The 14,219-nt window shown below is 37.1% G+C and overlaps 1 pseudogene; it reads right to left on the bottom strand.

Moving 5' to 3' along the window:
* Nucleotides 1-283: 283 nt before the first annotated feature.
* LOC124108448 (glucose-induced degradation protein 8 homolog) lies at nucleotides 284-11,350 on the bottom strand (annotated as a pseudogene).
* Nucleotides 11,351-14,219: the final 2,869 nt, after the last annotated feature.

Below are 14,219 nucleotides of genomic sequence, written 5' to 3'. Positions count from 1 at the left end.
AAATCATGTATATTTAAAACTTATCATTATTGATTGGCTCAAATAAATTTCTTAGAAAACATAGCAGTTAAAATGAAACTTTGTGTTATAGTTTTAATTCAAGAAAGATTCCAAACTAAACATTCTTATCCTGATAGTGATTATTTGAACTGCTTTTTTCCAATTTTGAGATTTAGTGGAAGTATCTGATGTTAAATGAATTTTAGATCCAGTTAAGAAATAAGTAGTTGATAACAATAATCATGCAACAAATGAGACATATTTTTCCTTTCTACTCATTCTGTTACTTCCTAAAACACAAAGAACGGGAAGCCCACAAATGCCTCTATTGCAAGTGCTATATGAAACTGTTTATATGCACTTTACAGAAAGTGTTTACAAAACCACAGAGCAAATTTAGACAGCTCCTCTTTCCTACACAATATAAAGGCAAAAGACAACAGAAGTTCAAAATTCATAGAGAAACATCAAGTGGACAACTCCAATGAGGTTTAAAATGTAGATTATTTTACAAATAACTGTGTAAGTTAACTCTTGTACTTCTTCTGCCTCAATAAGCATAATTAAAAATTAATTTTGCTGTACTTGAACCATAATGTAAATGTTCACAGCTTCATAGGCCTGGAAAACTGACAATAAGAAAGCAACAAACCAAATTGTGCAAAAAGATGATCAAGAAAACATGTGGGCCACCTGTTCTAAGGAGTTAAGATTCCAGACAGTAAGTTAGATGATTTAGAAAGAATTGGTGGTTGGTCCCAACTATTTGAGTATCATTTATATTGATAATTTTCACTCTGGAGTATCAGTGTAATAGGGACAAACGAGACAAGGCACTGAATATAGCAGGAAACGGTTTTATTTGGCTGAAGCCAGGTTCAGAGGGGACAGCTTTTGCTGTAATCAATTAATCCCCCTGAAACACGAGTTCAGGGAGTTTCAGAATTTTATACCAAGCATGTAAGGGGAGGGGCTCAGAAGTTCACAGTTCACATAAAAGCAGCTTTTTTCTTTCACTATTTTGGGCAAGTTAACTCTTCAAGGATAACACCTGAGAAGGGGAGAGCTTCTCCTCCCCTTTCTTTCCTCCCCCTGCCAGCTGTTACCATGGAGCCCATTTGTAACTTATCTTAAAATGTAGACATCTCTGTAAAGCCCAGCTCAAGGCCAGAGGCTTTGTTTGCACATTTCTACAAAGTACTATACTGGATATGTTTGCAAAAGACTAGTAAGGGGGTGTTCAGCACCTGGAGTGCTGGTATCTTCCCGGCCAGTGGCCAAGTAAAACAGGATGACATGAAAATAGGAAGTTTATCTACATTAGACTCTTTCACAGAGACTCTTTTGCTGACAGTCCTAAAATCAGCCATGGTAAAGAGGGCTTTTCTATGGAGAAAGGGGGTGCCACTTCACCAGCTCATATCAAGAAAGCAAATCTGTATTTTATAGCTATATATGGCAAAGATGGACCTCAAATTCAATGCAGGGAATGATTGTAAAATTCAATGCAGGGAACACTAAAATACTCTGTAAGTATTTATTACATAATGAATAAGAAATGGAGAGATGGGATTCCATTAAAAGTGAGTAATATGTTCAACCATCCTCGTTCTAGCAAATACTTTCCCTAGGAAAGAAACAAACAAGTGTATCACAACAGAGATTATAACAGTTTGGTTACGTAGAGAAGAGATGTGTATTCAGTATGGAAGGAGAAGGGAGAGAAAGGTCCCAAGAAGGTTCTTCCAGCAGAGCAAAGCCTAATCCTATTCTTCCTATTCTTCCTGTGCTTGGGAAACTAGTAAATGGTGTCTAGACCATTTGAAGCAGCAGAATTTCATTCTGATACTTCCATGAGGATCAAACTGTAATCTGAGCATTTTCTGAGCTATATTGGGGTTTATGATCTTAAAGACATTACAAAAATTGTGACTTTTGAGAAGTCATTTTATTTTGCTTCAGTTTCTTTATTAGTAAAGATATCTGAATTATAGATATTTTCATGAGAAAGGAATAGTATGCATATAAAATAGGGTAATGCACTTGAAGTTTGCACATGAAAAATCTTGTGTTCTCATTTAGGTAGCTTATATCATTCCAATTAGTAAAATCTTATACAAAATTTCTCAACAGTCTTGCATTGTTCTTATTTTTCCCTATGTTTCTCCTACAGTTTTCATTTTTTATCTTTCTTGGTTATTTCATTGTGAATTGAATCATTTTTTTCTAGTTGTATTTTGAACATTGTTTGCCTATGTTAAAAATGCTGCTTTATTGTGTGTATGGACACTACCATGTGTATGGCTGTTTTCTTGTTAATTCTTATTTTTTCTTAGATACATCCCAAACAGTCAGAAAAGTTTAAAAATATATTTGTTGTGATCTTTAAAGAAAAACTTGCAATTTTGAAGCCGTTTATACATTAGGCCATTGATTCAATATACTCTGTATTAAAAATCCACTGTTCAGAGACTAAATTTTAAGTTATTTTACAGTAAAGGTTGTGATGCCAAAGGCCTTTTTGACCTCCTGGCAAATAATTCCATTTATATCCTACACACACATCCATATGCACATACACATACAGTAAAGTAGCAATTTTAATATAGGCAAACAATACTCAAAATACAATAGAAAAAAAAATGATCCATTCTTAACTGTAAGAAAGAACATGAAATAGCCAGGAATGATTTAAAAAATGAAAAATGTAGCAGAAATGTGAGAAAAATAAGAAAATGCAGGATTATTGAGAAATTTTATATGTATATAAGTTATATATTGATAAATTATATAAACACTAAGAAATTATATATATTCCCCCCACCTCATTTAAGACTGATGCAGACTCCGACTAGATGATCTCTTTTGGTCTCATTTATAATTCTCCTTTGATATAATCCACAGACCCATTTAGATTATTAACAGAATCAAAGAACATATTGATTGTTATCTTTGCCTTGTGAAGGGAAAGAAGCATAACCAAAAATGTTCCTTGATACTTTTCATGGAATCTAGCCAGCTTGTACCTCATCCCTGCACCCCGCTCCCACCAGGTATCCCAGTTTGTCCAGCCCATTGGACTTCAGCAGGCCAGAGAGGGCTGGTGATTAACAGGCCCTAGCTTCCTTAGCAGCCTGTCAAAGTGAACTGATGCCTGGGACGATCTTATTTGCCACTTGCTCTCTCAGGAATGAAACCAAGGTTCTTTACCAGGCTCAGAGCTTGCCTGCCAGAAGATTGCATCCTCGTGGTCCCAGCACTCACGTATTTCGGGGAAGTTCCTTGGGATTTGGACACCATTCAGAGCAGGAAGAGATTTCCCTTGAGGCACTTGCCTATGGGCGATCCTGCAAACCAGGGTGCTCCAGGGTTGACGCCGGCTCCCTTGCTTCCAAAACCAAGTCAGAGGGGCCTCAAAGCCCCTTTTTGTCCAGCCCAGGGTCCTGCCAGTAGCCACCACTAGTGGCTGTTAACCAGGGGCGGTGGCGTGGGCTGCAGGAGGAAGAACAGAACTCGCACGGGATAGGGCGGTGGTCCAGGGACCTACCAGGCGCCTTTCACATAGGTGAGTCCTATTCACTCTTCCCATCCACCTCCGCCCCGCCCAGGCAGGCGGCCAGGTCCCATTTTTACCAAGGCAACCAAGCTTTGGGCCACCCAGCAGCCTGCCGCCAAGGAGCGCCTGCCACCAGCGAACAGTAGGGACTAAGGAGTGCCCAGCTTCGTGCCCAGGTAAGGGTTGGGGCAGCTCCTGGGACCGCGGGGGGCGGTGGCAGGGAAGTGGCTCTGAACCTCAGGCGCTGGGAGTTGTCAGGAACCCTGGCTCAGAGAGCAGGAGGCCGCCTAGCCGCCCACATAGATGCCACGAAACTTTGGGGATACAGAGGGCTATGAGAGCTGACTTTAAGGAGAGAATAAGAGGGAGCAATTGAGTGGGACTGGAGGGGTGAACTGGAGAGCTAATGCGCCCCTGGCCTGGTCTGCTTGGTGAGGACCTGTGGCATGCGCAGCCGCCTACAGCTCATCCAGAGTCCCCAAATTGTATTGAAGAGTGATTTCTCTAGGAGCTGAGGTCCCTGTCTCACCAAAATCTATAAAGGAATTTTCCTTTTAAGAATAGAGAAAGCAGAGAAGTGCGATCCTTATTAAAAAAAAAAAATAGAGAAATCTTGCCTGAAATCGAGTCCATCTCCGCTTGCTCACCAGCTGCCCTATTCTCTTCTCCAGGGCTTTATATTCGCACTTTGCTAAAATCCCCCTTTGAGAATTTTTAAAAGCAGTTGTTATTTTTTGGATGGAAATGGGCTTGTAAACCTTGACATAGCTGTTTTAATGACACTAACTTTAAAAAAGGGCATGTGTGTGTGTGAAAATCCAAAGTATTTTCATGGGTTTTTCTTGTGGTTTCTGTAGTTTGGTGAACTAACTGATTGTCCAGAAGTCTAAACTCTCAAGAATTTTTGTAACTCATATTAGTCCAGTAGCTTTAAAGTTATTTTAGGGGAATTAGGAACTTTGTGTTCCTTGTGTAAAAGTGCTAAACCTGAAGAATGAGTTACAGTTTTGCTGTTCTTGCCTAAAGTGTTTAAATTCAGATCCTTATAATGGCTATTTATTTATTATTATTTTTGTGTGTGTGTGGTTGTTGTGTGTTACAGTCCCAGGACTCCAGCTGCAGCCTTAGACATGTATTCTGTGTTTTGGTATCTGAACATTATATTTTCAAGCTTTGCTAAAAGTGGGTTGATAAAGTTGATGCATTTTCTGAAAATGGATTTGGCAGAGCCTAAGTGCTGAGTTTTGACAGATGAATGCAGGTGTATGTTGTTCATGCTGTATTGATTTTTAATACATTATTAAAGATAGTTTTTTAAAATGAGAAGATTTAGTAATGTATAAGCTTTCAATGTATATACTTTATGAATATATTGATGTGATGTCTAGCTTGTGAAAAATTACTCTCATCTTTCTTGGTCCCTTTTTATTATTATTCTTGAGGACAAAAATGCAATGTAAGAGATTCAATTTGATGATCTTTAATATGACCTTAGTACATGTATCTATTGGAAGAGATTTTGGTCACATCGCAAAATGTAATAGCATCATCCTGCACTTCCTTTTTCAACTGTCTTTTCAGCATAATATTTTGGTGCTTACATTCTTTGAAAAATATCTTTTATCTATTAAATCTAAAATATTTGAAGGTCCATAAATTGTTACTAATAGTTTTGTCAAACAAATATTTTAAATGCTTAAATATACTTTACAATATGTAGTACTTTGTGTAACATATAAAGGTTTGATGTAAAATATTTGTCATTTTAATAATTTCTGCATTGGAGCTGGTGTTGTGACTCAGTGGTTGAGTGCTTACCTAGCACATGTGAGGCTCTGAGTTGGATCCTCAGCACCACGTAAAAATAAATAAATAAAATAAAGATATTGTGTCGAACTATAACTAAAAATAAATATTAAAAATTAATTTGCATTGTATTTTCTAACTTTTCTTCTTACAATGACCCCTTAATTAGTTTATATGATTTGATAATTTGAAAGATGATTCTAGCAAACTCTCTTTTCCCTGATGATAGGAAATAGTTTTCTATTAGGTTTTTAAACTAAGTCACATAAGACTATTTATCAATTTGGGGACAGATAGGGAATCAGGAACCTCAGAATGGGAAGAATTGCTCTTTTAAACTAAACTGCAATCATCTATTACTAAACACCTAATATTTACTGTGGACTTTGACCTGGTTTGTGTCTTGACTCATTTAGAGTATTAGGACCTTAAGTACTTTTTAACCCTCTGTCTTCTTTCTGAAATTATGGGTTACAATAATAACTTTCCTTAAAATTTTCTTATCAGTATCAACTGGCATAATGAATACAGAACTATAAGCACACTGGGTACCTTGAATACATACAGTAAGCCAACAGAACAATGCTGGCCATTGTCTTGATCCATTGTTCCTATATCTGAGGGTAATCAAACATAGATGTTTGTTTTTTGGACATTGATAAAAATACAAAGCCTCATGTAAAAATCATAGGTTACTTTAAAAGCTTAATTTGAACTTAAAACATGTTTACATCAGAATCAGTTTAGTTATCAACATTTTCAAATCAGTGAAATTTGCATAAACTCCCAGAGTCCAAGCTTTTCTTGAAAAATCTAGGATGGGTTGCCCACTTTTCATGAGGCATACTCTCTCCACTTTGCCACAAGGCTTCCACTTCCTGAATTATTTCATCATGACATGTTTCACTCATGTGTTTCACCTCCCTTGTTCCTTCAGACATCTGCATTTGTATTTTTTTAACTCTGGAAATATCCCTTACTAAATTGAACAGTTAATTATGTGGTCCAAACTATAAGCCAAATTTCATCCTCTAAAATGTGGAGGAAAATAATCCTATATTACAATTTACAAAGCACTTCCTCAAAAAACTTAGGGGATACTTATATCAACTCTAAATATTTGCTTGGTCATGATTTATTATTCCATTTTACAGCTATAACATTTACTCCTTCTTTTATACTAACACTTAAAATATTGATCTAATAATTTAAAAGTTTTTTTTCAGTTTTTAAATTTTCTATAATGCTTCTTTTTAAAGATGGAGAAAATTTCTCTGGAATGATAATCTGCTGAGACAGGAGGATTGCTAGTTCAAGTCCTGTAGCTCCAAGTCCAGCATCTGGAACACATTACGCCACAATGTTCTCTCCAAATGGCTTTCATAGCTCGGCTCCTATGGCTTTGCTGGTTGCAGCCTACATAGCATCTCACTTGGCTTGTGTCTGCTGGATTTTCTCAGCTTTCCTAGACAGATGTTCCATGTTACTGGCATATCTCAATCTTGGAAGTCTCTACTGCAGCTTTGTTTTCCTTCTCACATCTTCACACATTGACCTTGCAGTGGTGACCCATAAAGACTCTGTCTTTGCTGTACTTTGCCTGGCCTCTAATGTCTTCCTTTGAAATCTCAGTGAAAGCCTCCATGACCTCCTAACTTCAGCATCCTACATTCCTGCAGAGCCAGGGCCACATGACTGACACCAAGGTCTACCACCATCTGGAGCAGTAGTGAAGCCTCCTGGGACCATGGCTGCAACAGCCTTTGAGTGCATGTGTGGATGAGCAAGGCATAACAACTTCCTAGGTCCCCCCTGTGTAAATCAGGTCCCCCCATTGTATCTTCTCAAAGAAAGTTTTACTTTTACCCCTTAAGCATGAGATGCCCTCAAGCCATCTTTCCAATTGTTTCTGGGTGAAGTAATTAGCTTTTTTTGGGGGGTGTGTATTCTGTTTAACAACCATATTCCCTTTAACAACCACACCTTCTTAGTCCCAGTTTTCCTCCCAATTTTCTGGCCAAACTGAAAGTTTTTCAAATCTTTCTTCCTACTTTCTGCTCCTGATTATCACAACAAATTTGGCCTGCAGTATCCATGCCACCACCTGAATGACACCAATGAGGAAGTACACTAAACATTTCCAATAAAACTGAATTTCTCCACTTTACTTTTTCTTTCATTTTTAATTTTACACATTTTATATATTTTGCAACAGTTTTGGACTTTTACATTTTTTGGTGGATTTGTCTTCATTGCATATAGTTACCCTTTTTACTGCTAATAAAAATTTGTCTTAAAAACATATCTTGTCCAATATTAATCTAGACACACCACTTTCTTTCATTAGTATTTCTATGGTAAATACTAATATATCAACATCCTGGTATCTCCCTTTCTCCTATCCTCTTATTTTATTTCCAGTATTTCTCTGTCTGTAGGTTTATATGTGTATCTCTCATAAATCACCTATGGTTACTAATTTCTGTTTTCCCCTCCCCCCCCCCCCGTTGGTGATTTGGTGTTAAGAGCTCCTCATCATCATATTTCATTCTGATGTTTTACTGCCCCCCTCCTGCCCCAGGGATTTCATTTTAATAATACTATTTGAACTTCCTAAATTTGAGTGTTTACACCTCGAACTTATTTGGGAAAACTCAGCCATCACTGATGGCTTTTTTTCCATTCTCTAGTCTCTCTCCTCTCAAACTTAGATGAGATATGTGCTTGACTTACACAGTCAGGAAAAGAGCGTTAAAGCCAGGCAATTTGACAAAAGGAATTCAATACAGGGAACTAGTTACAAATGTTTTGGTGAATCTAAAAGCCAAATAGGAGATAATGAGACAAGTTAAAATTTAGAAATAGCAAAAAACTATTGGCTTTCCTAGGACTATAGAGAAACAACAAGAAAATAGCCTGACCAGAACTTTGAAGTGGAGGGTATCTAAAAACACCATGCTTCTGTCCTATAAGAAGAGGTATGATAGAGGACACACAGTCATTGATGCAGACACTACCACAAAACTCAGAGAAAAGAGAGGAGAAACATCCTGGTGTCTCCCTTTCCCCTATCCTCTAGTTTCTGAAGCCAGTGGGGCAACGAGTATGGAGAATATAGTTTCGAGATGTCAGCCTCAAAGGTCAGGTCACAAATAATCATGAATCATTCTGTGAGCAAGCTAGTCATTTAATTCTCTCCATATCTTTTAACTTGGCTTTTATATTTTCTATTGTCTCTTCCCCTTATATTGTATTCTGGGTAATTTTTTTTTGTTTTGGTAAAATAAATACTGAATAAAACATATCCTACTTACCATTTTTGTGTGCAGTTCACTGATAATTAAGTTCACTGAACCCATACAACAATAATCCCATTTCCCTTCCTCCTACAGTTCTACTTTCTACCTTTGCATTTGACTATTCTAGACACCTCATTTCTCTTTTGTTACTGGATTATTTCACTTAGCATTTTTTATAGACTCATCCATGTTGTAGTATGCATTGAAATTTCTTTCCTTTTTAAGGTTGAAGAATATTTCACTATCCAGATATACACATTTTGTTTATGTCTTTATCCATCAGTGGACACATATGTCATTTCACTGCTGTAAACATGGAGGTACAAGTGTCTGTTTCAGTTCATGGTTTTTTAAATTTTTTAGAGGTATTTTGGAGAAACAGAATTGCTCAGTCATATGATAGATAGTTATGCTCAATTGTTTAAGGAACTACCATACCATTTTCCACATATAACACAACTATCCCTCTCCTGAGTATTTATGATAAGAAATAAAATCAGCATACTATATTGATACAGCCACAATTACAGCAACACAACTCATAATAGCCAAGTTATGGAAACAGCCCAGGTGCCCATTGAGAGAGCAATGGATACAGAAAATGAAGCATATACACAATGCAGTTTTACTCAGCCATTAAGAAGAAAGAAATTATGGCATTTGCTGGTGAATGGATGGAACTTAAAAGCATAGTACTAAATGAAATAATTCCAACTCAGTAAATCAAGGGTTAAATATTTTCTCTCATATGCAGAAGCTAGACCAAAATAAGGAAAAAAAGAGGGAAGGGGAATCCCATGAAAATAGAAAAGAGATCAGTGGAGTGCAGGGAGGGAGTAATGAAAGTCACTGGAGTGGAGGGAGGAGGGATGGGAAAAGGGAGGAATGGTGGAATGGAGTTGACCAAACTATGCTATGTGCATATACGAATACACCACAGTGAATTTCACCCTTATGTGTAATCTCTAAACCACTAATTTAAAAATAATTTTAAATAAATTAAAGGCCAGTTAAGGGTAATGAATGGGAATGGTAGGAGGGGAGGGCAAGGGGAAGTATGGGGGATGGAATTGGAGCAAATTATATTCTAGTCTCATATGATTATAACAATATGAATCACAATATTATGTATAACTGTAACTAACTAATAAAAAATGTTGAGGTTTTGATAGCAATTGTGTTGAATTTGTAGATCACTTTTGGCAATATTGAAATCTTAGCAGTATTAAATCCTTCAATTTATGAACATGGGATATTTTTCCATTTATTTGTGTGTTCTTTAATTTCCATAAATAATCTTTTACAGTTTTCAGTTTATAAGTCTCTCACATCCTCAATTTAGTTTATACCCAAGTATTTTATTCTCTTTGTTGTTACTGTAAATAGAATTGTTTTCTTAATTTCTTGTTTCTTTTTATATTGCTCATTGTTAGTGTATGAAATGCAACTGATTTTTTTAGGATTTATAAATTTACATATATTTTTTCCTAGAGAAGACAAAAACAAAAACAAATGAAAAGCATGGTGTGAGAAAAAACTGGAAGATGAAAGCCTGTCAAGACTTAGGAAAATTAACAAAGGAATTGTCTGCCTACAAGCCAGCAGAAAGTAAGAGTGATGGGTGCTCTTCTTGTCTCTCCAGGGAGGCCTGGTTTTAACAGCAGCCCTAGGAACCCAGCCCCTGTCAGCCAGACACAGGAGCTCCCAGAAAGTGACCCAAGGTGTGGAGGTCCTCAGGACACACCAAGTGCACAGCCAGACAGCCTTCCCAGAAGGCGCCTTTCACTGTGGGGCTTCCAGCATTTAAAAGGGCCATTTTCCTTTTAAGAAAGATGCTGAGTCAAAAAAAAAAAAAAAAAAAAAAAAAAAAAATATATATATATATATATATATATATATATATATATATACACACACACAAGAGGGGAAAATGTTCCTGCTGCAGTGAAAATCTTTGGTTCCTGCGGAAGGAAGGTGAGTCCTGTGCGCGGGATAGTGTGGAGTTGGCTTGCAAGGCTCTCTTGGGCTCCTGGATCACACCTTTGCTAAGGTCTGTCATTTTGGGATATTTTACTTTCTTCTGGTCCAGCATGTTCTGAGCCTAGATAACAGTTTCTGTAATTTTGTCATCTTGGGTGCTGACTAGCGATTTTCATAATGTAGAATGGCTTGGTTAACCTCACTCCAAACCTTTTGCTTTTGCATCCTGTGAAGGAGGTCTCCGAAGCATGACTCCTCAGGGCTATAGAGAGCCAGCAGGGCCAGCGTGCGCTCCATCTCTTTGAGGCACTCTGCTCTCTTAGCCCTGCTCTCCTCCTGTAGCACCACCTAGATCTGTCGCTGGTGGATCAGCTCAATTAAGTATGTGCTGTTGCTGCAGATGAAAATAAAGGTACTGGTTTGTGTCCAAGAGCTCCGGACAGGGACTGTTAATCAATGCGGTGGCCTCCAAAATCTAAGCCTTCAGAATCATCTCCTGAATCTTGCTTCTTTCATCAAAAGTATCCGGATCCATGCTGGGTTCAACCCCAGATTCCATGGGACTGTTCTCTGCTGCTTCCTTAAAGACTTCTGTGACCAAATAGTTAATGATGAGGCGATTCACCTCTTTCCACTGGGCGTGTCGGTTGTTGATCCTTTCCATCCACTCATCTTTCCTGATTTCATCAGGCTTTTCTGCATAACTCATTCTGGTTTATTTCTTTGGTATCCAGCCTTCTGCGCAACCAGTTTGGGCGGTGGCCACAGCGCCTCAGCGTCTGCTCCCAAGGCCAGGGAGGGGCAGTTGCCGCAATCGCCCAGCAGAGGGAGGTGGAGGCCAAGGAAGAGGCGGAGGCCAGGCAGCGAACCAATGTAACTGATTTTTGCTTGCTGGTTTTATTTCCTGAAACTTTGCTCAATTCATTCTGACATCCACCGCCCCCCACCCCCCACACACATTTTGTAGCTGGGGATGGGATAGCTCGGACATGCATGCGTGCGTGGTGCGCGCTTTAGGGTTTTCTACATATAAAAAGTTATATATAAACAGTGGTAATTTTCTTTCTTTCCAGCCTTTTATTTATTTATTTATTTATTTATTTATTTATTTGTTTGTTTGTTTTATTTATTTTGCCTGATTGCTGTAATATGTAATATTACAGTAATATGTTAATATGTTAAGCAGAAGTGAAAGTGGGCATCCTTGTAATCCTCCTCCTATTAGGGGAGAATTTTTCAGTATTTCCACCCAGTATAATGAAGTATGGGCTTTTCACATATGCCTTTATTATGTTGTTGTAATTTTCATCTGTGTGTAGTCTGTAGAGTGGTTTTTTTTTTTTTTTTTTTTTTTTTTTTTTTTTAGACAGCATTGAACTTTTTCAAATGCTTTTTCTGTATCAATTTTTAAAGTGTTAGTTGTATGTAATAGTGGGTTCATTTTGACAAGTCCATACATGTATACAGTATAATTTACTCCATTTCAATTCCTAGCATTTCCCTTTCCTTTCCCTCCTCCTTCCACCAACCCCTTCCTCTATTCTATTGATATTTCTTCCATTAATTTATTGTTTTTAAATTGTTGAAGTATAGACATACAAAAAATGGAGTTTATATTTAAATATTCACACATGCCTATAGCATAGTTTGATCAGTTTTATTCTACACGTCCTCCCCTTTCCCATCCTTCCTTCCTCCCCCTGGATTCCCAACCTTCCTTATAGTGTTCTCTCTTTTATTTTCATGAGATCTCCTCCCTCCTCCTTTTTACTTCCTTATATCTCTTTAGCTTCTACATATTGGATAAAATACATTTGACCCTTGACTTTCTGAGTCTGGCTTATTTCACTTAGCATAATGTTCTCTGTTCCATCCATTTACCAGCAAATGATTCAATTTAATTCTTTATGGATGAGTCAAATACCATTGCATCAATTTAAATGACCATGTGCCGCAGTCCGGCTGCAGCAAAATAACCGGGGGGTGACGAACAACTTGTGTATGTTGATACAGCAGGAGTAGGAACCATTTATTGTAGGACAGGAGTGGTATTTATACATTCCATACAGCTTATCTTAATTAGCATAAATTAGATACATCAGTCAACCAATAAGGAATCTCCACACTTAATGGCTCGCTGGATTTATTTCACAAACCACTCCCTCTGGCATTTTGCCAGGCGCCATCCAGACTTGTTTACAGACTCTAACAACCATGTGTTTATTTTTTCTTTATTCTGTTAATATGATGTTTTTCATTGGTTGATTTTCATATGTTGAACTATCCTTGTATATCAGAAGCATATCACCTATGTATATGGTAATTTTAATATGCTTTTAAAAATCAGGTTCCTACTGTTTCATTGAGGATTTTTGCAACAGTGTCCATTGAGATATTGGTTTGCCGTTTTCTTCCTTTTCTTTCTTTCTTTCTTTCTTTCTTTCTTTCTTTCTTTCTTTCTTTCTTTCTTTCTTTCTTCTCCTCTCCTCCTCCTCCTCCTCCTCCTCCTCCTCCTCCTCCTCCTCCTCCTCCTCCTCCTCCTCCTCCTCCTCCTCCTCCTCCTCCTCCTCCTCCTCCTCCTCCTCCTCTTCTTCTTCTTCTTCTTCTTCTTCTTCTTCTTCTTCGTGTGTATTTGGCTTTGGTGTTATGCTAATGGTAATGCAGGCTTCACCAATGATTTAGTAAATGTTCTTCTTGTTAAAATTTTTGAGAGTATTTGTGAAGGATTGGTGTTAATTCTTTAAATACTTGGTAGTAATTCACCAGTAAAGTGATCTAGTCCAGAAGATTTTTGTTGTTGTTGTTGAGAGATTTTTCAGTTACTGATTCATGTCCTTATGGTTTTAGGTCTACTAAGATCTTTCTGATTCTTCATGTTTCAGTCTTGTTAGTTTTTATATTTCTATGTATTTGTCCATATTATCTAGTTTATCCAATTTTTGGTGTATGATTGTTTATAATACCCTCTTGTGATCCTTCTTATTTCTCTGAAATCAGTAATAATTTCTTCTTTGTATTTACAGGTTTAGTTATTTATGTCTTCTATATTTCTCTCAGTAAATTTACCTAAAAATTTGTTAATATTTTTTAATTTATCTTTTTCAAGAGTTGACTCTTGGTTATTGATTTCTCTTTTTCTTTTTTTTCCTATATTTTATTTGTTTCCACTTTCATCTTTATTTTTTCCTTTTGCTGCCTTTGGGCTTATGTTTCTCTTCTTACAATTCCTTTAGTCGTAAAGCTATGTTACTGATTTGCTATTTTCCTTCTTTTTAAAAATTTACTGTTGATAGCTACAAGTTTCTCTCAAAACTGTTTTCGCCTCATCCTGTAAGTTTTCCTATGTTGTATTTTCATTGTCCCAATACATTTTATATTTTTTTTGTCTATGATTTATTGGTTGTTTTATCATATACTATTTAATTCTTACATTTTTGTAGATTTCCAGTATTTCTTTTTTTTTGAGAGAGAGAGAGAGTTTTAATATTTATTTTTTTTTGATGGACACAACATCTTTATTTTATTTTTATGTGGTGCTGAGGATCGAACCCAGTGCCCAGCACATGCCAGGTGAGCGT

This window comes from Marmota monax, unplaced genomic scaffold (assembly GCF_021218885.2).
Source record: "Marmota monax isolate L192 unplaced genomic scaffold, Marmota_monax_Labrador192_F-V1.1 WCK01_AAM20220418_F8-fsc01132, whole genome shotgun sequence".
NCBI classification, from domain to species: Eukaryota; Metazoa; Chordata; class Mammalia; order Rodentia; family Sciuridae; genus Marmota; species Marmota monax.
This window is presented reverse-complemented; position numbering and strand designations above follow the sequence as displayed.